Raw genomic sequence first — 27134 nt, forward strand, 5'->3', positions numbered from 1 at the left:
TTTCAGATTTGGAGTCATGGCTACCTGATGAATCAAAATATTACAGAGCAACTTGGTTTGGGCAACAGATTATTGAGTCTACTGCATCTCCTTTGACGCCATCAAACAATCACTGCGTTTGTTGCTGATTTGCCATCAAATAGTTGTTGTGGACTTGTGCGTTGTTTACAGTGGACAACTAGTAGCTGTGAACTTGTCACAAACGGCTTGGTGATCAGAACAGATAAAGAAGTCAGCACTATGTTTCAAATCGTGTTTGTGCACACATGCAACATTGAATGGTGGCTAACACTCACCATTACATAAGCTACTCAACCACAGATATACAAGCAGAATGTCTCATGTTCAGAAAGTCCTGGATTTATGAAACATCATTCATGACCATTAAATATCACACAGCATTTTACAACCAGTGAAGTATCTGGAGTGGTCGCTATTATGATTTAAGAAATATGGAGACTATTTTCTGCACAGCAGCTCCCACAAACAGCAGCTGGTGATTGATAGATAAATACTGGCCAGGACACGTGGATCCATTCCCTTCCCCTTTTTTAAAAATAATGCCAAGGAATTTTTCATACTCTTCTCAGAGAGTAACAAACCTTCAGCTTAACATCTCAGCTGAATGACAGTACAAATATGGCCTCAGAACACGCTCAGTGCCACAATGATTTGTGTGTTCATGTTCTCGGGTGGGATTTGAACCTTTGTTCTTAAACTCAAGAGGCAATATCCTTACTGTTGAGCGACAGCAGACACTATAGAATCTAGAGTTGCTCCTTTCAGCATCGGTACTTGCATATCTTAGGATTTTTGTTTAGCCATGTGGGTCATTAAGTTATACTGTATGGAAACAAACCCTTTGAACCATGGAGTCCACATCAACTAGCAAACATCCATCTACTGTCATCTAATTTTATTAGTTTGCTGATATTTCCATCATGGCCCTCACATCTGTGATATCTTGCCTGTTGTCTTGACAGTCCTCAGATTTTAAATCCAGCCCTTCATCACTGTGTACTTGGGCAATTATTTAACCTTGATCTTTTTGCAACTGCAAAAGGACTTCAAGAGACTGAAACATGGAGACATGAGAAACTGCAGCTGCTAGAATCTTGGGCAAAGCACGTCTAAAGAAAGGTCCCGATCTGAAACGTCGCCTGTCCGTTCCCTTCCCAGATGCTGCTTGAATCGTTGACTTCCTGCAATACTTTGTGCAAGAGACTGAAGCATATTTCAAGAAATCTCATGACAGATTTTACGGGGAAGAGGATTTCACAAGCATACTGGAACAATCCCTTCTGTGGTGCACGTTACAGCTCTGAAACAGCATTGTTTGGAAATATCAAAAGTAAGGATGCTTGTAGCCCTCAGATGATATTACTCATTGGAGCTTCCAGTGGAATGGACATAATCAGGTTGCAAGATATTTGCAGAACTCTGATGTATATCTCAGAAAGTAAGAACGGTTATGATTGCTACAAAATGCAGTTACATTTTTTATTTGAAATTGCAGAGAAAACTCAGCCTAGATGGCATTACAGGCTGGGTTCTAAAGACATGTTCAAGAATATCTTGAAACTCGCTTCCATGGTTTGAGGTTGCCACCCGCTTCAGGGCAGCTAGTGTGTCCTGCCTCTATGACCACTGTACAATGCCACTAACATCCACTGTAGAGATGGTTATGGCATGAATCAACACTTACCTCGGAAATAACCTGAATCTGCATTAATTTTGAGGAAGGATATTCTTGCTATTGAGGGTGTGCAGCTTAGGTTCACTAGGTTAATTCCCGGAATGGCGGGGCTGTCATATGTTGAAAGACTGGAGCGACTAGGCTCGTTTAGAATTTAGAAGGATGAGAGGGGATTTAGAAGGATGAGAGGGGATCTTATTGAAACATATAAGATTATTAAGGGGTTGGACACGTTAGAGGCAGGAAACATGTTCCCAATGTTGGGGGAGTCCAGATCCAGGGGCCACAGTTTAAGAATAAGGTGTAGGCCATTTAGAACGGAGATGAGGAAAAACTTTTTCAGTCAGAGAATTGTATATCTGTGGAATTCTCTGCCTCAGAAGGCAGTGGAGGCCCATTCTCTGAATGCTTTCAAGAGAGAGGTAGATAGAGCTCCTAAGGATAGCGAAGTCAGGGGGTATGGAGAGAAGGCAAGAACGGGGTACTAATTGAGAATGATCAGCCATGATCACATTGAATGGTGGTACTGGCTCGAAGGGCCGAATGGCCTACTCCTGCACCTATTGTCTATTGTCTATTATCTATTGTCTATTCATTTGCCTATCACCATAAAAGATCAACAGCAGAGGCTATCTCACTGGCTCACCACTTTGCTCTGGTTCATCTGGTCAAAAGAAACACGCTGTTCATCATCCACAGCTTTGCATTCGACACAATGATGTCCTCCAAATGCACCACTAATCTATAACACCTGGGCTTCTGTACCACCCTTTGCAACAAGATTCTTGACTTCCTCATCAACTGAACTTAATCGGTACAGATTAGTAACAACTTCTTCTCCTCACTGACCATCAACACAGTTACACCTCAAGGCTGTGTGCTTGTTCTTCTCTACTTACACCAATGACTCTGTGGCTAAGCACAGCTCCTATGCCATCTACAACTTTTCAACTTTTCCAATTACACCATTACTGAATCATGTTGGCTGTATCATGACTGGTAATGAGTCAGCAAATGGGAGAGAGGTAGAACATCTGCTGCCAGAACCACCTCTCAACAACTATCAACTAAGTCATTGTTGGCTTCAGAAAGGGAATGTCGGTTAGCACATGAGAGTTTTCATCAGAAGTCGGCGGTTGTGAGAGTTAGCTGCTTCAACTTCTTGGGCATTAATTTGGTCAAACTCAGAAATTAATCAGAAAGAAGGTGCTCCAGCATTTTATAGTTTAGTTTAGTTTAGTTTAGTTTAGTTTAGTTTAGTTTAGTTTAGTTTAGTTTAGTTTAGTTTAGTTTAGTTTAGTTTAGTTTAGTTTAGTTTAGTTTAGTTTAGTTTAGTTTAGTTTAGTTTAGTTTAGTTTAGTTTAGTTTAGTTTAGTTTAGTTTAGTTTAGTTTAGTTTCGTGATACAGTGAGGAAACAGGTCCTTTGGCCCACTGAGTATGCACTGACTAACACTATCCTACACATGAGGGAAAATTTACAGTTTTACCTAAGCCAATTATCCTACAAACCTGTATGTCGCCAATTATCCTACAAACCTGTACGTCTTTGAAGTGTGGAAGCAAACCTGAGCATGCAGGGAAAACCCAAGTGGCCACAGAGAAACATAAAAACTCCATCCAGATAACACCCACAGTCTGGATCAAACCCAGGTCTCTGGCGCTGTAAGGCAGCAACTCTGCTACTGCACCAATGTGCCGCCTAATGCATCTTTACTTTCTGAGAATTTTAAAGAAATTCAGTATATCATTGAAGTTCGAGTATTCTTGTTAAAGTTTCTACAGATGCACTGTCAAAAGCATCCTGACTAGTTACATCATGGCATGGTATGGCATTTCCAATGCACAGGAATTCAAGATGCTGCAGAGAGTGGTGGACACATCACAGTGATGGGCTCATCATAAATTGTGCCCAATTAATCACAGGCACAACCCTCCACACCATCAAGAGCATCCACACGAGGGATTCCTCAAGAAGGCAGCATCTATCATCAAGAATCTCCACCATCTACACCATGCCTTCTTCTCACTATCACCATCATGTTGAAAGCACAGAAGCCTGAGGTCGACACCCATTGGTTCAGGATACTTTCCTATAATCTCCAAGTTCTTGAACCAACCCACGTAATACTAATCCTAACTCGCATCACAACACTATGACAATCTCTTATCCGTGGACTTGTTTTCTAATTGTGTTTTTGCGCTAATCTCTTGTTTTTGCTATCTTTTCCTTTTCACTGTCTTTGTAGAATCCATGTGTGGTGTATATTTTTGTGTGTTATCTGAGTCAATGTGCCTGTGAAGCTGCTGCAAGTAAGATTTTCATTGTGCCTGCACCTTACCCACTTGAGCATATGGAAATGAACTCAACCTGACTACAATGTGCCCACATTGATCACAACAGAGTATTTTTTTCCTCTCCTTCTCCTGCTGAACAGTGAAATTAATCATTTGCTTCATTTTTTTGGACAAGAAATTGTGCACCTCCCAGAGATGACCTTAAGGGAGAGGAAATAACTCAAAGAAAGATTTTGGGACAAATAGGAGAGGGCCAGGCATCTCATTTATCATCAATGTCAATGTGGCATTTCACTTTCTGCAAAAATTATCGCTAAAGCTTAGGGGAGGTCACAAACAGTGACAATAACATTTTCCCATAAAATATTCCAAAACAACAAATCATACTGCATAGACCTGAGTTAGAACTATCCTTTTGATTAATCGCAAATAAAACAATTAAATGTTATTCAGAGAAGAAAACAATGAAAACATTGATGTTATTTTTGGGACCATCCAATAATTAATCTCAGTTGCAACTCGATAGTTCCCAAAGAACAAGCAATGTCACAGTCCACTTCTGTGCAAAAGGGGCAGAAAAGCAAGTAACAAAAATAAATTTTAAGAATTACGCTCATGATTGCCTGTGTCCAACATCTTATTAGCACGGTAAATAGCCAAGTCATAATGCAAATGAAAAAGCAGTTGAAAATAGCTAGCTCATTTGATTCCTTATACAGCAGAAATATTTTCAGTAACCAGAGAATAAGAGAGTATAAAATTGTTATTTTAACATGAATTGAAGCTTATGGCTGACCAAGTTAATATGTTAAAATCCCATGTACACGAGTGTCTAAGGAGTTGAATCATTGTAAGTTTGTGCATGCCTACAGATAATGAGAGGATAAGAAGTCTTTTTACTTTGCAGGGTGTTAGCAATCTTGGTCATATCTGACATTCTGTCAAGTCTCTGGGATTCTGCAGAAAGAAGCAAAATAATTATTAGAGTCAGGCTGCAATCCGCAGACTCACATGAGGAAAGGCTTGCTTTTATAGGCAACAGGGGAGTTTTTCAATGAAAAGATAAGCTATGTAGTAAGGATATCCTCCATCTTAATTTCCTTCCTTTATATATTATAATATGTTGAGATGGTGCTTGTGACCTGGTCTTGTATAGCTACCAATTTTATCTATATTAATATCGGAAACTAGGCCAACAGCCTTCTTAGCTACAACGCAATGTGTTTGTAGTGTAATTTAGATAAGATAGATCATTTATCTGAATTGATTCAAACTTTGTGCATTTTCTGAAATAAGTCTATCCATGTTGTCTCAGCAATTTTTGAAGCTGTGACTGGAAAGATTTAATCCAATAGTTATAAGGTAGAGATTATTCCTTCAACCTTAGTCAGAATCTTTATCTGGGAGCGTAAGTAAAGCATTTGTGTAAATAGCAATTGCTTATGCTCAATTTATCATTGAACCTTCCTATTCATTCCTTGCCCCGTAATGTTGACTGCAGTTGTTGTTAATTTTAGTCAATGGTCATGACACTGCAAGGTACATTGTATTTGCCACAACACCATCAGTAATTGATTCCAGAATGGCTTGAAACAAATATACTGTTTGTCAAAGGTAGATAGCTGAAACTTTGCTGGTGGTTATATATCTGCCTGCAGCAGGATAATCTACTGCTATATTTATATTCGCATTTACTTACTGATTATTTCTCAAAATGTTTATCTCAATGGGCTGCAGAAATGGACCAAGAAATGGCAGATGAAGTTAAATCCAAGCAAATGTAAGGTATTGCACTTTAGGAGGTTGAATGTAAGGGGAGAATATCAATTAATAGCAAGACCCTTAACAGCATTAATGTGCAAAGGGAACTTGGAGTCCAAGTTCATAGCTCACTGAAGGTGGCAGCACAAGTAGATAGGGTGATAAAGAAAACATATGGTATGCTTGCCTTCATTGCTGGGTGCGTTGTGCATAAGAGTCAGAAAGTCATGGTACTGCTCTATAAGACTTTGGTTAGGCCTCATTTGGAGTATAGCATGCTGTTCCAGTCGCCCATTACAGGAAGGATGTGTAGGGTTGGAGAGGATGCAGAGGAGGTTTACCAGAATGTTGCCTAGAATAAAGGATTTCAGCTACAAGGAGAGCTTGAATAAAAATAGTTTTCTCTGGAACGTTTTAGCTTGAGGGGAAATTCGATAGACGAATATAAAATTATGAGAAGCATAGATAGGACAGACAGTCAGAATGTGTTTCCCAGGGTGGGAATGTCCAACACTAAAGGGCATAGCTATAAGGTGAGAGGGGGAAAGTTTAATGGAGATGTGGGAGCAAGGTTTTTGCACAGAGAGTGGTGGGGGGTTGGAACGCAGTGTTGGTAGAGGCAGATACGATAGTGTTGTTTAAGAGTCTTTTAGATAAGCACATGGAAGTACAAGGAATAGAAGGATATGGATCATGTGAAGCAGATGAGATCAGTTTAACCTGACACCGTGTTCGGCACAAACACTGTGGGATGAAGGGGCCATTCCTGTGCTGTACTGTCTATGTTCTATGTTCATATTGTACTGCCTCCCACCAATTCCATTTGAAGGTGCTATGTGAGTACATCTTATTGCAGACAAACAACAACCATCATGTTGGTTTATGTCCCTTGCAGAATTATGCTGTTGTATCACATGCACATATGACATGAACATACAAATATCTCACATAGAAATATTATTGGAATGGCTAATGGTGAATATTTAAACCAGCTAAATCTAGGATTAGAAGAGGTAAACTCCAGTCAGGAATTTGACAGAGATAAGTAATTGTGGTTGATAAGGACACGCGAACACAAATTCATTTGAACAGAAAGCTTTCTCCACAGTTGCCTTTTAACTGACAGGGCATATATTGCAAATTAAGAGGGGGAAACCATCATAAGGTTAACCAAGGGTTGATTGGAGAAGAAACCAATTTGTGAAACTTTGTTTAAAATCAGAAGAACTGTCCAGATACATTTGAGGCTGTTGCATGGCAGATGGACGAAGAAAACAAATTCTCAGATTAAACAGCTGAGTATCTGTTTTGCTTTACTCCATATGCCTGTTGACTTTCTGGTGGCGAATACTCATTTTTAAATAATTTATTATATTTTGAATAAAATTATTAATTTTTGAATAAAGGGTAACATCATCTTAGAATGATTAGATAAAAACATGTGGCACAGAAAATGGTAGTGCAATGCTGCTTGGCATAAAAAAAACTTAGCAACTCAGATAGGCTCCAGGAACAGTTTGTTTCAAAGCTTGGAGTTACTCTGGGCATCGCCTACAAAATAACTAATAGTTTATAAAATAACTGTTCTTCCCATTTATTGATTGTCATCATTACCTGAAAGGTGTTTTGGTTACAGCTTACACATGCAACTATCTTCTGTTTACCGATGGGCTCTGCTCCAGTACAACCTCATTATTCCCCAAAAAACTTTCCACTGTACCTCAGTACATGTGACAATAATGATAAACGAAACTAAACCAAACCAAACTAAACCTTCCCCCCAGAAGAGGAGGACACAAGGGCCACTGAAGGAGGAAGTGGGGGTGGCGTTGAAGGAGGAGAAGGATCATGAAGATAATGCTGATCACTGTGCATACCATAACATGACATGTAGCATCTGACATGTAATATCACCATCTCAGAGACAAGCACTACAAAGGATGAGTGGATTAGGTTAGAGTGATTTGTGTTATAGAGTTATGCCTGGCACTAGCAAACTGCATCTGGTACCAGACAGAGGGAATTTTACAGAAGGGGTTGGGGGTCACTGGGGGTGAACGCGAATCTGTGTATCCAAGGACTTAGGTATTGACTATTTTAAGGATTATTGTCAATGCAAAGCTGATGCAGATACACTACACCATGGTTCTGAGCTATTAGGAGAAGGCAAGGAGCATAGGGGAGTCCATATCCAAGCTCTCACAAGAGGTTGTGCAGCACCAAGAGGCCATGAGTTCAACCAGGTGATTAAGAGGACTCCTTTACTGGAGCCGGTGACAAACAATTCCAGGAGGCATTTATGGCTCCTAGAAGCAGCAGTTGTGGAGGCATAGATAAAAGCCACACAAAGTGCGTCCATTACGATGGATATTGTGGATTAAGGTAATCTTCTGATCACTATACTTTGCCCAATACCTTGACATTATCAAGAAAAAAAACATTGTTGACCCAAGAACTGATAAAAGAAGAACGATAAATTCCACCGTAACCATTGATCATGACTTTACTGTTTGGAAATGAAAAATAAGACTCACATTGATTTAATCACTTGGCCCAGTCAATGTAATCATCACATATCAATGATGTTAACTAGCAGAAAATTGGTGTCAATGTTGGGAAGCAGTTAGCGTGCTGAGGAGTAACAGAGAAAAGGCACAGAATCCATCCCTCAGCCTCTGCCCGTGATGACAACATATTTATCTGGAACTCGTTGGTATGATGTTTTTCTAGTCTTGAAAGTATTGCTCTTGTGCTTTGGAAATCGGTTGTAAATTATAACCTCAGTTGAAATTATTGATCAGAGTGAAATGTGCTTCATTTAAAAATATGACTTCATTTAAACTGATTTGTTAGGAGGAGGGGCCCACTGCTCAAAATAGTGATTGTTGACAGATAGTTCCATTCAGAGAAATTAGATCACGATAGTGAAGTAAATTAACCCTTCAAATATATACAGTACAGTATAATCTTTCTAAAGTGAGGGTATTAACAGACACTTTTAACAGATAGGACTTAATGTCTTAATTCAAGCTTAGGAATCTCGAAAACATGTGCTCACTATTGGCATCTAACATGAGGCTCAATATAAGAATATAATAAAAATTATTAATTAGAGGTCATCCAACTCAAAACGTGCTTGACAAGTGCCACAGCACACTATCTAGCACGAGAAATGGCTGTCATCCTGTTTCCATACGTTGCACAAGCAAACCTTGGTATATTGATTGACAGTATCGCTAAAATATAGGAAAATATATCTAACACTCTCCATAATACAATACAATACAATACAATATATCTTTATTGTCATTGTACCCAGGGGTACAACGAGATTGGGAATGAGCATGATGAATATTTTATTCTCTAAAACAAAGGGTGGGTTGTAGGTTTGATAAACCAAATCCTGACTAAATACCTGCTGGACTCAGATCATCATAATTTGTACCAGATCCCAATAAGGCAACATAGAGACAACAAATTGACCTATTTCAGATTTAAATCAAGCTCTAGTGTGGGGACCACACACCAATGCAGTAGAACAAGGTGATCATTTTTAGATCTCAGTGCATGGGGATATCACGTATTTATTCCAGAACCAAACTAAATAGTTAAATCAGCAAAACAAAAAGCCACTAATGAGGTCTGGAGAGTAGAGGCTTGGAATTATGTAATGGACATTAGCAAGACTCAGCAGAGCAGGAAGAAGAAGAATGCAAAGACATGTTCCTGTACAGGGAGTCAGTGCATCCTCCCCAGCATCAGTTCCCCTTCAAGTATTTGGATCATTAACTGTCCAAAGATTATGGTTGGTATATACTCTGCCTTCAGCTGATGCCAAAGCAATTTTAAAATGCCAGAAGGTCACAAGCCTCTGGGAAAGCAATACTCCCCAACAAATCCAGCAATTCCTACTGATAGTGTGTCCTGCAGCCTTGATACCACCTCCAAATTAGTATGCAAATCCATGTCAGATATATACCTGGATGTACACACAAGCAAATGGTGGTGATGTCCACGGAGGACTTAACATCATATTGGGGAATATAGTTAGTTAGAAGCTGAGGCTTATTAACAACCTGCAGAATAGGACCACAACAGGCACAAGCAAATTGAGACTTAGCTCATTCAATATTGTTATCCCTTTATCAGCAAGTTCCACACTAACACCTAATACAAGGAAGGTTTCAGGCTGCTGAAAAAGTCCTATGCGCCCACTTGGTGGCAGCAGGATTACCACTGACTCCAACACAAGGGCAGTAAATGATAATGGAGGATCTCCTCGACATTTTCATCCAGGGAACATTGGAGCAGTTCCAAAAGCATTGTACCGAAGCAATCATTATCAAAGTCAAAACTCAGTGGATGGCAATGTCAATGTCCCAATGAATCAAACCCTCAGCAGGGATGAGATAATCAACAACCAAGACAAATTCCACGGGGAATATTTGCCTTAGGCACAGACACTCCTCCACAAACCGGGTAATTTTTCATGCGCACTTGGCCAAGATTTTTCCCTTCTGCTCCATCCTTTTGAGAACTAACTTTGAAACCAAGATTTTGTATGTGAATATAGACGTTGTATGTGAATATAGATGTTGTAGTTATAGAGGCCGCATTCATAGTAGGAAGGAACTGCAGATGCTGATTTATACCGAAGATAGACTAAAAAAGCTGGAGTAAATCAGCGGGTCAGACAACATTTCTGGAGAAAAGGAATAGGTGAAGTTTCAGGTCAAGATCCTTCTTCAGACTGAGAGTCAGGGGAAAGGGAAACAAGAGGTGGTGATATAGAGAGATATAGGACAAGTGAATGAAAGATATGCAAAAAAATGACAATGATAAAGGTGACAGGCCATTGTTAGCTGTGGACTCGGTGAAAATGAGTTGCAGATAATGAGACTCAACAACATGACTTTGAAGTTAGTAAAACGACTTGGGTGGGGGAGGGACAGAGAGACAAGGTTTCAAGGGTTACTTGAAGTGAGGGAAATCATACCACTGGGTTGTAAGCTGCTCAAGCAAAATATGAGGTGCTGTTCCCCCAATTTGCATTTGGCCTCACTCAGACAATGGAGGAGGCAAAGACAGAAAGGTTAGTGTGGGAATGGGAAGGGGAATTAAAGCCAAACACTGGGAGATCAGGTAGGCCCAGGCGGACTGAGCGAAGGTGTTCAGTGAAACGATCACTGAGTCCAAGTTCGACCTCGCCCATGTGTACGACTCCGCACCTAGAACAACTGATACAGCAGATGAGGTTGGAGGAGATGCAGGTGAACCTCTGCTAGCCTGAAAGGATAGTTGAGGTCTCTGAACAGAGTCGAGGGAGGAGGTATAGAGACAGGCGTTGCATTTCCTTCGGTTGCAAGGGAAGGTACCTGGGGAGGGGGTGGTTTGGGTGGGAGGGGATGACTTAACCAGGGAGTTGTGAAGGGAACGATCTCTGCGGAAGGTGTAAAAAGGTGGAGATAGGAAGATGTGACTAGTGGTGGGATCCCATTGGAAGTGGCAAAAATGTTGGCAGATTACATGTGGTATGCAACGGCTAATGGGGGAAAGATAAGGACTAGGGGGCTCTGTCTCTGTTGCGACTAAGGGGGGGGGGAGCAAGAGCGGAGGTGCGGAGTACCGAGGAGACATGTGTGAGGGCCTCATCTATGATGGAAGAGGGGAACCCCCATTCGCTAAAGAATTCGGACATCTCGTATGTTCCGGTATGGAACACCACATTTTGGGTGCAGATGCGGCGTAGACAGAGGAACTGGGAATAGGGGATATAGTCTTTGAGGGAAACAGTGTGGGAAAAAGTGTAGTCTAGATAGTTGTGGGAGTCAGTAGGTCAGTACTGGGCACCATGTTGTAGGTAAGATGTTGTCAAGCTGGAAAAGGTGGAGAGAACATTTACAAGGATGTTGCCAGGACTCGAGGGCCTGAGAAAAAGGTAGAGGTTGAGCAAGCTGGGACTTTATTTCTTGGAGCGCAGGAGGATGATGGGTGATCCTATAAAGGTGTATAAGATCATGAGGAACAGATTGGGTAACTGTGCAGATTATTTTGCCGAGTTTAATATGAATCGAGAATCAGATGACATAGTGTAGATGGGACAAGTTGGTTGGTATGGGCAAGGTGGGCTGAAGGGCCAGTTTCCATACTTTATCACTCTATGATTCTATGACTCATTGTGTACCTCCTACTTGAAGGGTTTCAGTGTGGTCATATTTGAGTATTAAATCTCAGCTGCACATATCTCTCAAAATTTGAAATTATCTGAGAAGTCTGAGAAGATTTTTGATCTGCATTTCTTCTTATATTAATCATTTGATAAACATGTGACAACAATGCATAATATTCATAACATAGGTCCATTCTAGTCAATCTTTAATATTTCTTCATCAATAGTTCTTAGGGCTTAATGGCTTGACTTAAGTTTAGGAGGGTACATTCAATATCATCACACTATCAATAGCACAATATTCCAGTTATAGTTAAAGTATCTGCCACAGAGCAGCACCTTGCGGCTCTAATGAAATGGTAACATGCCAACAGGGAGGAGCTTGACATCTGTATTGAACAGGGAAAGATGTCATATATGAAAACACTGTTTATCCTATTGAACAATGAGATGCCATTCTGAGTCTGACCTGGTCCATAAACACTGCATCTCTAGTCAAGAGAGCCCAGCAGCATTGGCACTTTCTGCGCCGGATGAGAAGAGCACACTCCCCCATCCCATCCTTTCTACAGAGGCACCATAGAGAGCATTCTGACCAGTTGCATCTCTGTCTGGTTTGGGGACTGCAAAGCCTCAGACTGGAAGTCCGTGCCGAGAATGGTGAGGACGACTGAGAAAATCATCGGGACTTCACTTCCTTCCATCCAGGACATTGCATACAAACGCTGCTTGACCAAGGCCAACAACATTATTAAAGACCCCACCCATCTCCATCATGGACTGTTCACCCTGCTGCCCTCTGGTAAAAGGTACTGCAGCAAACGGAGCAGAACAGCCAGGTTCTGCAATAGCTTCTTCCCCCGAGCCATCAGACTCTTGAATTCCCAATAATCCGCCGCCATTATTTTTATGTGCGAGTTACTTTTTTAATTTTTTTTAATCTATTTTTATTATTCGGTGTTACATTGTGAGCCAGATGCAGTGGAATTTCATTCAAATATGCACTTGTCTGGTGTTTAGTTTTTGAATGACAATAAAGTTATATTCATTCATTCATTCATTAATTCATTCATGAGTAAATTGCTGCTCTCAATGGACTTGGGAATGCTATCCATGATCACATTTGCTGTTCTCCAGGAATGAGGAGATGCTGCAGCTGTGTCATGGATCGTTCTCCACAAAATAAAGAGACATCCACATGTTATTGCATCAACTCAGAGATGCCACACCAGTGCAAATCCCTTTGCTGTGAAGGTGTCCAACTTCAAATTGTAACCTTTAATGGTTCAATGGCGCTTTATTTGTCACATATGCAACTACACAGTGAAATTCTTTGGACATATATTACACATGCTGGTGCTGCCATTTTTGGCGCTATCATTCAAAGTCCAAATAGCAGTCGGCCCTCGCGTTCGATGTACTGGAGCAGTTCCCACACACACCACCAGATTCGGGGATAGTTTCTTCCCAGCCGTTATTAGGCAACTGAATCATCTTACCACAACCAGAGAGCAGTGCTGAACTACTATCTACCTCTTTGTTGACCCTCGGACTATCCTTGATTGGACTTTGCTGGCTTTACCTTGCATTAAACATTATTCCCTTATCATGTGACCATACACTGTAAATGGATCGATTATAATCATGTATTGTCTTTCTGCTGACTGGTTAGTGGCACGGTGGCGCAGCGGTAGAGTTGCTGCCTTACAGCGAATGCAGCGCCGGAGACTCAGGTTCGATCCAGACTACGGGCGCCGTCTGTACGGAGTTTGTACGTTCTCCCCGTGACCTGCGTGGGTTTTCTCCGAGATCTTCGGTTTCCTCTCACACTCCAAAGACGTACAGGTATGTAGGTTAATTGACTGGGTAAATGTTAAAAAAAAAAAATTTGACCCTAGTGTGTGTAGGATAGTGTTAATGTGCGGGGAGCGCTGGGCGGCGCGGACTTGGTGGGCCGAAGGGCCTGTTTCCGCGCTGTATCTCTAAATCTAAAAAAAAAAATCTAAACAAAAGCTCTTCGCTGTACCTCGGTATACGTGACAATACACTAAACTAAACTCCCCGCAAACCGATTTCCCTCTGCTCCTCACTCGGCCATCTTTGTGTCCCGAGGGTGCCACCTTTCGCCAAACTTGAAGGGGCTGGAGGCATTACCTCAGTTCACCCTTCTGCTGGCCCACTCCTAGCACCCAATGTCCCCAGCTCCCTCCTAGTCTCCCCTTCTGCAGTTTTCCAGCATTTACTCTTTTTTATTTCAGATTTCCATTTTTTCCCCTATTTCCAATTACTAATGGTGTAAGGTAAATGCGTCCTTACAATGATTGCAACGTTTAACACTGTAGTCCTTGATTCAAACAATGGATGCTGAATACTTAAATGTACACATTCCCTATTTCTGATCAGTCAATTCCCTCAATCCAGTCAATTCAAATAAATAATCAAACCAGTTTAAACCAAGTATGAAAATAAAATTGCAAATGCTGCAGGTATAGCTTCTAGAATAGTATTTCTATTTTCCTTTGCATTCTCATCTTCTATTCAACATAATTAGGGATGCCACCATGGTGCAACTGGTATACCTACTGCCTCACAGCGCCAGAGACCCAGGTTCAATTTTGACCTATAAGGAGTTGGCTGTATGGAGTTTACACATTTTCATTGTAACGGTGTGGGTTTTCTCCACAAGCTCCAGTTTCCTCCCACATCCCCAAAATGTTCAGATGCATAGGTAAACTATGTAAATTGCCTCTGGTGTGCAGGGAGTGATTGTGAAAATAGCATAACATAGAACTATAGTGAACATGTGATCAATGATTGGTGTGGACTCGGTGGGCCAAAAGGCCTGTTTCCATGCGGTATCTATTAATCAATCAATCAATCAATCACTGCTGCTGCTTCATAAATAGCAAAAAAAGGTAAACATTGAAATAAAGAAATAAATATCTTTATAGAACTATATTCAAAATATCTCCACCAACATTTTTACAACTGATTTCAACCTACTCAGGAAACCATCCTCAAAGCATTGCCAACTCTATTGACAATTTGCAAAAGTGGACAATTATTCTTGCTGCCTACTCTTTGTATTGAACCCACTGGGCAGCGAAATTATTTTATTCTTATACTAGATAAATGAAATTATTTCAAGCAGGAAATATATTCATCCTGATAGTCACAAATGAGCCAAACCATTTAGATATACTGCACCTCATCAGCTTAAAGCTGAAAATCATCATTACTAGTGCTTAAAGAACTAAAAAAAACATTAAAACAACGTCCATTGCTGAGAGACAACTGGATAGGCCACATTAATATCTTGGTTATCAGAGCGGGACAGGGAATTGGTATTCTTCACCGAGGGACTCTGGTGTTGATTTTCCAAAGCATTATCATCATCTACAGGATACATTAGTTGTGTGATGGAATATGGCGGCGCGTGCAGATGCAGCGGCCCCACGCTCTCCCGATTTTTCGAGTGTTTTTAATGTTTCCTCAAGTTCGTCAAGTTTGTTAAGTTTGTTAAGTAGACAGTATAGTCGTGAGTTCTTGCTGGACAAGAAAATAACAACATCAACAACACTGGACGCTACGCTTGCAGAGGAACTTAGCGGCCTCAGAATACTCTGCCTGACCTCGGCCTCGAGTGCTTCCCCCCGGCTGGAAAGGAGACGCCGCAGGCGGTGTGAGAGGAGACGCTGCAGGCGGTGTGAGAGGAGACGCCGCAGGCGGGGTGAGAGGAAGCAGAAGAGGTGTAAGCGCGGAGGCATCCGGGCTAGGCTAGCGGCTAGCCCACACAGACCGGCTATTCCGAGCATGCTAATGGCTAATGTACGCTCACTGGACAATAAAATGGACACTATAAGACTTCTCCGGTCGACCCAGCGTGAGGTGAGGGAATGCTGTGTTTACGTTTTCACGGAAACATGGCTTAATGACAACATCCCGGACTCCGCTGTTCAGCTCGACCGGCTAACATGCTACCGATCGGACAGAGCTACGGTTAGCGGGGGGAAGACTCGCGGCGGCGGTGTGATTGTTTACATCAGTGATGCTTGGTGTCGGGACGCTGTGTTGGTCTACAAACACTGTTCACCGCTGGCGGAGTTTATGTTTGTGAAGTGCCGGCCTTTCTACCTCCCGAGGGAGCTAACAGCTATCCTGTTAGTCGCTGTTTACATCCCTCCCAGCTCCAACAACAAGGACAGAGAGGAGGCACTCTGTGAATTGTACCGGGCCATCTCTGAGCAGCAGACAGCACACCCAGATGGCTTTCTCATCGTAGCTGGGGACTTCAACCATGCTAACCTAAAAACCGTCATGCCTAAAGTATACCAGCATGTTGATTTCCCAACACGAGAAAACAACACCTTGGACCTTGTTTACATGACCATCAAAGGAGCATACAAGGCTTCCCCCCTCCCCCACATCGGCCTCTCTGATCACCTCACCGTTCTGCTGAAACCGGCATACAGACCCCGGGTGAAAGTCACCAAACCGGTTTCAAAAGAGGTACGTGTGTGGTCAGAGGACAGCACAGCTGCACTCCAAAACTGCTTTGAGACTACAGACTGGGACATGTTCAAGCAGGCAGCAACATACAACAACACAACCAACATTCAGGAATACACAGAGACAGTTACAGGCTACATCACCAAATGCATTGAAGATGTGACCCACACCAGAGCCATCACCATCCGGGCTAACCAGAAGCCATGGCTGACAGGGGAGGTCCATGGGCTGCTGAGGGTCCGCAACGTTGCCTTCAGAGAGGGCAATCCAGCCGGTCTCAGAGCAGCCAGGGCCAACCTTTCCAGTGGCATCAGGAAAGCCAAACAACACTACACCCGGCGTATCACAGCCCACTTCAGTGACAGCAGAGACACACGGAGCCTGTGGAAGGGTATTAGGACTATCACAGACTACAAACCCTTACCACAGACCTGTGACAGTGACACCTCTCTCCTGAACGACCTCAACGGCTTCTTTGCACGCTTTGAAGCACAGAGCAACACACCTGCGCAGAAAACAACTCCCCCCCCCAACGACCAGGCTATTTGTCTGTCTCCAGGCAGTGTGAGGAGCACACTGTTAAGGATTAACACCCGAAAAGCTTCTGGACCTGACAACATTCCTGGTCGTGTGCTAAAAGACTGCGCAGCTGAGCTCACAGATGTCCTCACAGACATCTTCAACATCTCTCTGAGCCAGGCTGTTGTTCCCTCGTGCTTCAAAGAAACCACCATCATACCTGCGCCCAAGAAGTCTTCTCCATCCTGCTTCAACGACTACCGCCCTGTAGCGCTGACTTCAACCATCATGAAGTGCTTCGAGAGGCTGGTCATGAAGCAGATCAGATCCAACCTCCCCCCCTCCCTGGACCCGTTTCAGTTTGCATATCGAGCTAAGCGGTCCACTGAGGATGCCATCTCCTCTGCTCTACACCCAGCCCTCACCCACTTGGACACTAAAAACTCATATGTTAGGATGCTGTTCATAGACTTTAGCTCAGCATTCAACACCATCATCCCCCAGCAGCTGGTTTGTAAACTAACAAATCTGGGCTTCAGCCCCCTTCTCTGCAACTGGCTGCTGGACTTCCTCACTGCCAGACCCCAGTCTGTACGGGTCGGCAGCAACACATCGGACACCATCACGCTGAGTACGGGGGCCCCACAAGGATGTGTGCTAAGCCCCCTGCTCTTCACCTTGCTGACCCACGACTGCACACCCACCCACAGCTCCAACCACTTCGTCAAGTTTGCGGACGACACAACCGTGGTGGGTCTCATCAGCAACAACGACGAGACCCACTACAGGAAGGAGGTGAACCAGCTGGCCGCGTGGTGCACAGACAACAATCTCTTCCTGAATGTGGAGAAAACAAAGGAGATTGTTGTCGACTTCAGGAGAACGCACACCCAACACCCCCACCCACTGACCATCAATGGTGCTGCTGTGGAGCAGGTGAGCAGCACCAAATTCCTGGGGGTGAACATCACCGAGGATCTCTCCTGGAGCAACAACACCATGTCCATCGCCAAGAAAGCCCAGCAGCGCCTCTACTTCCTCCGCAAACTGAAGAGAGCGGGAGCCCCCACACCCATCATGTACACTTTTTACCGAGGCGCCATTGAGAGCATCCTCAGCAGCTGCATCACTGTGTGGTTCGGAAGCTGCACAGCCTCCAGCCGTAAGACCCTGCAGCGCATAGTGAACACTGCTGAGAGGATCACTGGCGCCTCACTCCCAACACTCCTGGTCCTTTACACCACCCGCCTCACCCGCAAAGCATTGAGCATTGTGGGTGACCCCTCCCACCCCTCCAACAGCCTCTTCACCCTCCTGCCTTCAGGGAGAAGGTTTCGCAGCCTGAGGTCGAGCACCACCCGACTAAAGAACAGTTTTTTCCACCAGGCTGTCAGGATGCTGAACTCTCTCCCCTCCCTCCCTCCTCTCTCCCCTGCCCCCATTGGACCTGGACTTTAACACCCCACACACACGCACATCCAGCACCAGACACTTTTTTTTTTAACGCTGCTATGGACAGGCTTTGCACTACTGTTCATTATTTTTTAATTGTAATATATTCATCTTCATCTTTTTTTCATTGAAGTGACTATATTTTATATTGATTGTTGTTTGCTGTGCCTTTTAATTTTAACTTAATTTAATGCACTTTATTCCTCGGGATTGTGGGAAACGGTATTTCGATTTTCTGTCTGTGTAAACTAACTGGAAATTGACAATAAAGTTGACTTTGACTTTGACTGACTTGACTATGACTGACTTTGAATACCCTTATTTGCCTTGGTTAGTCTCCAACATTCAAGAGGCCAGAAGCCATGTAGAAAAACAAAGCCCAGTAAGTTGGCATCCTCTTAACCACCTTAATCATTCACCCTCTCAAATGATTGTCACCTATCATCCATAATAAGCGTCACAGAAGCTCATGTACATTTGTTTGTCAACCCTGAAACTCTCTCTTTGCTTGATGCAAACACATGAAATACCCATATCTCCATATTAACCTTTCGACACTCTTCATCTGGTTTGGAAATAAGTTGCATTTCTTCATCATCCCTGGGTTTAAATCATGGAGCTTTCTGCATAACTAGTGCGGAGGGATTATCTTCAAGAATGACATCTTCCCAAGAGAAATCATGGCCAGGGAGTTAACCAGACCTTGCCGATGAAGCTCACCATCTGGCAATGGATAGGGGGGGGAAATGGTTATTTGAGTTGATATCTTCAGAATATTATTGTTCAAATAATGTGCTAACTTGAGTAATGACATAAACAGCAGAGCTGATGGGCTCCCGTTACTCTTCATTGTGAGGGAATTTAATCATCTCTGGTGCATTTATCAAGATCTGGCTACATTATTGTTCGCAGTAAATCCTGCAGTTCAGAGTCTCTGATAATAGACAATAGACAATAGGTGCAGGAGGAGGCCATTCGGCCCTTCGAGCCAGCACCGCCATTCAATGTGATCATGGCTGATCATTCACAGTCAGTACCTCGTTCCTGCCCTCTCCCCATACCCCCTGACTCTGCTATCATTAAGAGCTCTATCTAACTCATCATAAGTTCCTCAAACCAAATATTTAGAAAGAGACAGGAATAAACTGATCGGTCTTTCAAAATGATTGCTTAGTAATGAATCTATGAAACCTAGCTGAGCTTAACAATTGCAATTGATGTTGCTCATCTTTGAGAAAGAGGTAAAACTGGATGGAGGAAGTGAAACTTATTCCTGCTGACAGTTCCAATGCAAATTTCTCATGATGCTTGTTTCATGACACTGTTTATTTAAAAAAAGGAGAATGAAGAGCGTGGATAACACAAATCTGTGATTCTAATTCCAGGAGTAGGCGTGGGAGGTAAGGAAAAAAATGAAGGCATGGGATATTGAAAATTGAGTTCCTGATGACTAAGATATAAAATGTTATTTAAAGAGCAGTGCTGAAAAAATACAAGTAAAATCTTGCTGTGGGATATTCTGATCTTCTACTAAATGTAGATTAAAAATAAGGTCTCATCTCCAGTACTGTCATTTTTAACTTGGGTGATGATATATTAATTATTTCAATAAATAAACCTGCACCAAAAGTCACCACCAATTTATGAGGTATCAATATAGTAAGCTAGATATACCATAAATCAACTCTCAGTATTAAAATAAGACAATTTGTGTGTTTCAAACACACCAAATTACTGATAAAACAGCACTCTTAGATTATAACAATAATGTTCAAATTATTGAGCCAACAGTCACAAAGGAGCATCACAAGAAAATAATTTTAAATGTTGATAATGTTCATAATGATAGTTAAATTATGTTTGCTATAAATCCCATCACTGCCCCCGAGGAACGTGATCTGTTGTTAGTTGCTTAATGATTTACAGTCCTGATGAATGTAATAGTATTAAAGTATGAAGTGGGTTGGAGAGCCAAGTATTTCACCCTCCATGAAGATCTTTACTGAATAAGATTTTACAGTGCCTTCCATAATGTTTGGGATAAAGACTCATAATTTATTTATTTGCCTCTGTACTCCACAATTTGAGATTTGTAATAGAAACAAATCTTGTTAAAGTGCACATTGTCAGATTTTATTAAAGGCCATTTTTAGACATTTTGATTTCACCATGTAGAAATTACAGCTGTGTTTATACAGAGTCCCCCCATTTCAAGACACAAGAATGTTTGGGACACATGGCTTCATAGGCGTTTGGAATTGCTCAGGTGTGTTTAATTGCCTCCTTAATGCGAGGAAAGAAAGCTCTCAGCACCAAGTCTTTCATCCAGTCTTTCCATTACCTTTGGAAACTTTTAATGCTGTTTATCAACATGAGGACCTAAGTTGTGTCAATGAAAGTCAAAGAAGCCATTATAAGACTGAAAAACAAGAATAAAACTGTTAGAGACATCAGCCAAACCTTAGGCTTACCAAAATCAACTGTTTGGAACATCATTAACAAGAAAGAGAGCACTGGTGAGCTTACAAATTGCAAAGGGACTGGCAAGCCAAGGAAGACTTCCACAGCTGATGACAGAAGAAATCTCTCTATAATAAAGAAAAATCCCCAAACACCTGTCCGACAGATCAGAAACACTCTTCAGGAGTCAGGTGTGGATTTGTCAATGATCACTGTCCGCAGAAGACTTCATGAACAGAAATACAGAGGCTACACTGCAAGATGCAAAAATAGGATGGCCAGGTTACAGTTTGCCAAGAAGTACTTAAAAGAACAACCACAGTTCTGAAAAAAAGGTCTTATGGGCAGATGAGACGAAGATTAACTTATATCAGAGTTATGGCAAGAGCAAAGTATGGAGGAGAGAAGGAAATGCCCAAGATCCAAAGTATACCACCTCATCTGTGAAACACGGTGGTGGGGGTGTTATTGCCTGGGTATGTATGGCTGCTGAAGGTACTGGGTCACTTATCTTCATTGATGATACAACTGCTGATGGTAGTAGTATAATGAATTCTGAAGTGTATAGACACATCCTATCTGCTCAAGTTCAAACATATGCCTCCAAACTCATAGGCCGGCGGTTCATTCTACAGCAAGACAATGATACTAAACATACTGCTAAAGCAACAAAGGAGTTTTTCAAAGCTACAAAATGGTCAATTCTTGAATGGCCAATCACCCGATCTGAACCCACTTGAGCATGCCTTTGAGGCTCACGTTGTCGACCTCCCCATGGTGAGCCCTGTCAACTGACCTCAGTCAGGCAAACGACAACAAACAGAGGCAGCAGAAGCTGAAGCAGCTTCATAACTTCTGCTGCCTCAAACGCAAGAAGAAGAAGCATGCCTTTTATATGCTGACGAGAAAATTGAAGGGGACTAGCCCCCAAAACAAGCATAAGCTAAAGATGGCTGTAATACAGGCCTGACAGTGCATCACCAGAGAAGACACCTGGCATCTGCTGATGTCCATGAATCGCAGACTTCAAGTAGTCATTGCATGCAAAGGATATGCAACAAAATACTAAACATGATTACTTTCATTTACATGACATTGCTGTGTCCCAAACATTATGGTGCCCTGAAATGGGGGGACTATGTATAAACACTGCTGTAATTTCTTCATGGTGAAACCGAAATTTATAAAAATGGCCTTCATCAAAATCTGACAATGTGCACTTTAACCACATGTGATTTTTTCTATTACAAATCTCAAATTGTGGAGTACAGAGGCAAATAATTAAATGATGGGTCTTTGTCCCAAACATTATGGAGGGCGCTGTATATCAATGAAAGGAAACAAGTCGCAGAAATATAGTAATAGGGGAATTTCATGCAGTTGTTAGGAATTCACATATTCTATATGTGTGGGATAATTGTCTACCCAAGAGATTGCTACTCTTTGATTCCAGATTCATCATTAAACTGCAGATGCCTACACAATGACATCTTCAGTGAAATCTCAAGAAATAATAGATATCTGCCTACAGACATAAGATGCTGATTTATGACTGACTTTCATTTTACTTCATGTCAGAGAGCTTTGAAAACACCACCCACCCCCTCCAATGCCATCTCCAGGCAAAAAGCTCATCAGTGGATTCTTGGATGGAACATGCACCCAAGACATCAGAACTGAAAATCTCTTCAAGATAATGAAAGTGTTTGATAGGGTGGTACCTATTTCCAGGTGTACTTGATTATGGAAGTGCTGAACCAGAGGCCATAAACAAAACAAAAATGCTGATAATAATTCCAACAGAGATTCAGAAGACATTTCTTTAACCAAATGGTCAGAATGCACAGTCCATAACCACTGGAAGTTAATGACATTGGTGCATTGCCATTAGTTTATTTTTGCCATGTAAATTAAGATACAGTGAAAAACCTTTGTTTACATGGTATCCAGTCAAATCAGACTGTACATAAATACAAACAAGCTATACACATGTAAAACAGCTACTACAAAGATAAAAATACCAATATACAGAATATAGTGTTACAGCATGTGTCGGATAGAACTGCAGATGCTGGTTTAAATGGAAGGTAGACACAAAATGCTGGAATAACTCAGTGGATCAGGCAGCATCTCTGGAGAGAAGAAATGGGTGACGTTTCGGGTCAAGACCCTTCTTCAAACATATAGCATTATACGTGACATTTACAGAGAAAGTGCTGATTTTCAAAAATGCAAGTGTTGCAAAGATGCAGGTGTGGAGATCAGGATTTCACTATTTGCTACTGAGAGTCCATTCATAGTCTGATGACAGCAGGGCAGTAGCTGTTCCTGAATCTGCTGGTATATGCATTCAAGCTTCTGTATCTTCTGTCCAACCAGAAAGGAGAAAAGAAGGAATAACTGGGGGGTAAATTGTCCTTTGTTCTGTGGGTTGCTTTCCCGAGGCAGTGTAAAATGTCGATAGTCGTTGGTGGGGAGGTAGGTTTGTGTAATGGACAGATATAGCAGTATTCTTAAAGCATGTGGGAACCTCAGAGTGTAGGAAGAGATTAAAGATGTCTGTGAATTGATTATAAGATCATGTGATAGGAGTAGAATTAGGCCATTTGCCTAACTCTGCCATTCAATCATGGCTGATCTATGTCTCCCTCTTAACCCCATTCTCCTGCCTTCTCCTCATAACCTCTGACACCTGTACTAATCAAGAATCTATCTGTCTCTGCCTAACATATATCCACTGACTACCTCCACAGCCTTCTGTGGCAAAGAATTCCACAGATTCACCACCCTCTGACTAAAGCCATTTCACCTCGTCTTCTTCGTAAATGAACGTCCTTTAGTTCTGAGCCAAGACCTCTAGTCCTAGACACTCCCACTAGTGGAAACATCCTCTCCAAATCAACTCCAAGCCTTTCACTAATCTGTACGTTTCAATGAGTTCCCCCTCATTCTTCTAAACTCCAGGCCAGTGCCATCAAATGCTCATCATATGTTGAGCCCATCCCTACTCATTCCTGGGATCATTCTTGTAAACCTCCTCTGGACATGCTCCAGAGCCAGCACATCCTTCCTCAGATATGGTGCCCAAAATTGCTCACAATGCTGGCAGAATACTCCTGCCAGCAGATCCACACAGTTCCAGAGCTCGCAGCCAGGGACTCCATCTAGGTCATTTGGTTTGGGTGGGTTCATTCTCAGGAAGGTTGATCTGACATTTGCGATAATGACTGTGAGTAGAAGCACATCGAAGATTGTTGGGGCAAATAACATCGTACCACGGACCTTCTGTACAAAACGAGCATTGAGGTTGTTGGGGGGTGGGGGAATACTACACAGTGCTGCCAGCCCAACTTCTATTTGTAGCCTGTTATATCATGCAAGTCTTTCCACAATGGACGGATGTCCATTTGTTTTTTCGGGATGCCATCTTGGTCTAGAATTCCCCCTTGACTTCCTTGATGGCTCTGTCAAGGTTATATATAGATTTCTTGTGCCACTTGGGATTGTTTGACTTGAACGCTGCACATGGGAGTGGAGCTCATGGTTCATCAATGGTTTCCAGTTGGGGAAACACTGGTAATGTCATCTTCGACGATCCTTCACACACTTACTGCTGATGTTTATGGCACCAGTGGTATTCTCTTTTGGGTTGGCACAGAGCCCTAGAATTTTGGACCAGTCTACTGACTCAAAGCAGTCATGCAGGCTCTCATCTGTCTCCTCAGATGAGCACTGTATGACTTTCTGTAATTGATCCTCCCCATTCACTCTCTACTCGTAAGCAGGGAGTATAAGCACAGACACATGGTCAGATTTTCCAAAATACAGTTGGGAGATAAAACGGTAGGCATCTTTGATGGTTGCGTAGCAGTGGTCGAAGGAGTTTGGGCCTCTGATGGGGCAGGAGACATGCTGTTAGTATTTTAGTTGCATGGTCTTGAGGTTGGACTGGTTGAAGTCTCACCTATTATGAACAAGGTCTCAAACCACTTTGTTTCAAGGCTATTGGTAGCAATAGTATAGTTTATCCAGTGTAGGCTTAGCAACAGCATGGGGTGGGATGTAAATAGCTATCAGGGTAGCTGAACTGAATTCCCGCGGCAAGTAATGGTGATAGTTTTGCCTAAGGAACAGGAGCCAAGCAGAGGAATAGATCGGGTAGATGCACCGAGTCTTTTGCCCAGAGTAGGGGAATCGAGGACCCGAGGACATAGGTTCAAGGTGAAGGGGAAAAGATTAAATAGGAAGCTGAGGGGTAACTTTTTCACACAAAGGGTTGTAGGTATATGGAACAAGCTGCCAGAGAAGGTAGTTGAGGCTGGAACTATGTTTAAGAAACAGTTAGACAGACATGGATAGGACAGGTTTGGAGTGATATGGACCATGCACAGGCAAGTGGGACTAGTGTAGCTGGGACATTGGTGGCAGTGTGGACAAGTTGGGCCAAAGGGCCTGTTTCCACACTGTATCACTCTATGACTCTATAACTACATCTGCCCCTAACCAATCCGCCCCTATTCATGGGAAAACTACATGAGGACGAGAAAATAATAACATCCTTTAAACAACACAAGAGGCAAATTAGCTTCTAAGAAGGAAGTTCCCTTTCCCTCTTTTTAGGTCATGAAAAACACAGAATTCAAAATGGAGCAAACTTGTCTCTCAGGCCTAGGGTTCAGGTATTCAAAATCGTCATGGCTACTTATTAAAGTCAGCACCCTTTTTGTGCCTTTTTCCCCATACTCTGGTCATTTTAGCAATAAGGTATATTTCCTCCTCCATCTCGAATATATATATTAATGATAGCATCTAAAATCTTTTGTGGTAGAAAGCTCCACATGTTTACCAATTTCTGTGTGAAAAAATCCTTTCTAATATTGGATCAAAGTGCATATTCTGTATCCTGAGAATGACACCTTTGGCTCCAGACTCTCCTGTCATTGGAAATATCCTCCCTGTATCCCTTTCTAGTTCTGCTAGAATTTTATTAATTGCTATAAGATCCCCTCTTATTCTTCTATATTCCATGAAATATATTCCAAATGATCTAGTTTATCACATGTTAGTCTTGACATCCTAGAAATCAATTCACTTAATTCCATCCATAGCAAGAATATTCCTTTTTAGATCAGGACAGAAAACTTCAATCAAAGTCTCAACTAAGCTCCATACATCTAGAGCAAGACATTTTTACAACCAGATTTAAATGCAGTTGCAATGAAGGCAAACATATTATTTGCCTTGGAGACCCAAAGAACTGCAGATGCTGGAATCTTGAGTGAAACACAAAGTACTGGAGTAACAATGGGTCAGGAAGCATCTCTGGAGGGAATGGACAGGGACATTTTGGATCAAGGCTCTTCTTCAGACTGATTGTATTAGGGAGGAGAAAATTGGTAAAGAGGCGAGGGTGAAATAAAGCCTGGCAAGTGATTGGGGGATCGGAGAGGGGGAGCAGTGCAAAGTGTCTCACAGGACTCCTGTTGGAGAGAGGAAGATAACTTTTTCAAAGTAGACATACTTTGAGGAGATTTCACAGTGGAGCAGTGAAATAGAGATACAAGGAACCTCAGATGCTAGATGGCTTCCCAGGTGAATGGAAGCTCTCCCAGGTGAACGGTCGCTTTCAGTAACTTTTGTTCAGGACACCAAATCTAACTGCATCTTCTCTTTCCCAAGCTATTACCATTTTCTATGTCTTTCTATTTTAAAACAGGCGGATACCTCACAGGTATCCAGTTTAAACTGCTTATGTCATAAACAGCATGTCAACAAATGCTGTACCTCTGTACACAAGACAATAAATTAAACTAAACTAAATCTAGCAATACTATACTAAACTATACTACACTAAATATACTGTACTATACTAAACGAAAACTAAACTAGACTAGATTAAACTAAACTAAACTAAAACTAAACAAAACATTTGCCCACTCATCCAAATTGTGGCTCACATCCTCCCCCACTCAATACTTTACTACTGATTTGTGTTGTCTGCAGATTTGGAGATATTCCTTCAACCAAATCAGTGATATTGAAGTAACAAAATAAAAACAGAACTTGCTGGAAACACTTAGCAGGTCAGGCACTGGTCCCTGAAGCACCACAATAGGTAGTCACTGACTGCCACCTGAAAAATGACCTGTTCATTTCTATTTTGACTTTAGAATTTAGAGATACAGTGCAGAAACAGGCCCTTTGGCCCACCGATTCCCTGCCAACCAGCAATCACCCCATACATTAGTACTAACCTACATAATAAGGGCAAT

Source organism: Rhinoraja longicauda, chromosome 2 (assembly GCF_053455715.1).
Source record: "Rhinoraja longicauda isolate Sanriku21f chromosome 2, sRhiLon1.1, whole genome shotgun sequence".
NCBI lineage: Eukaryota > Metazoa > Chordata > Chondrichthyes > Rajiformes > Arhynchobatidae > Rhinoraja > Rhinoraja longicauda.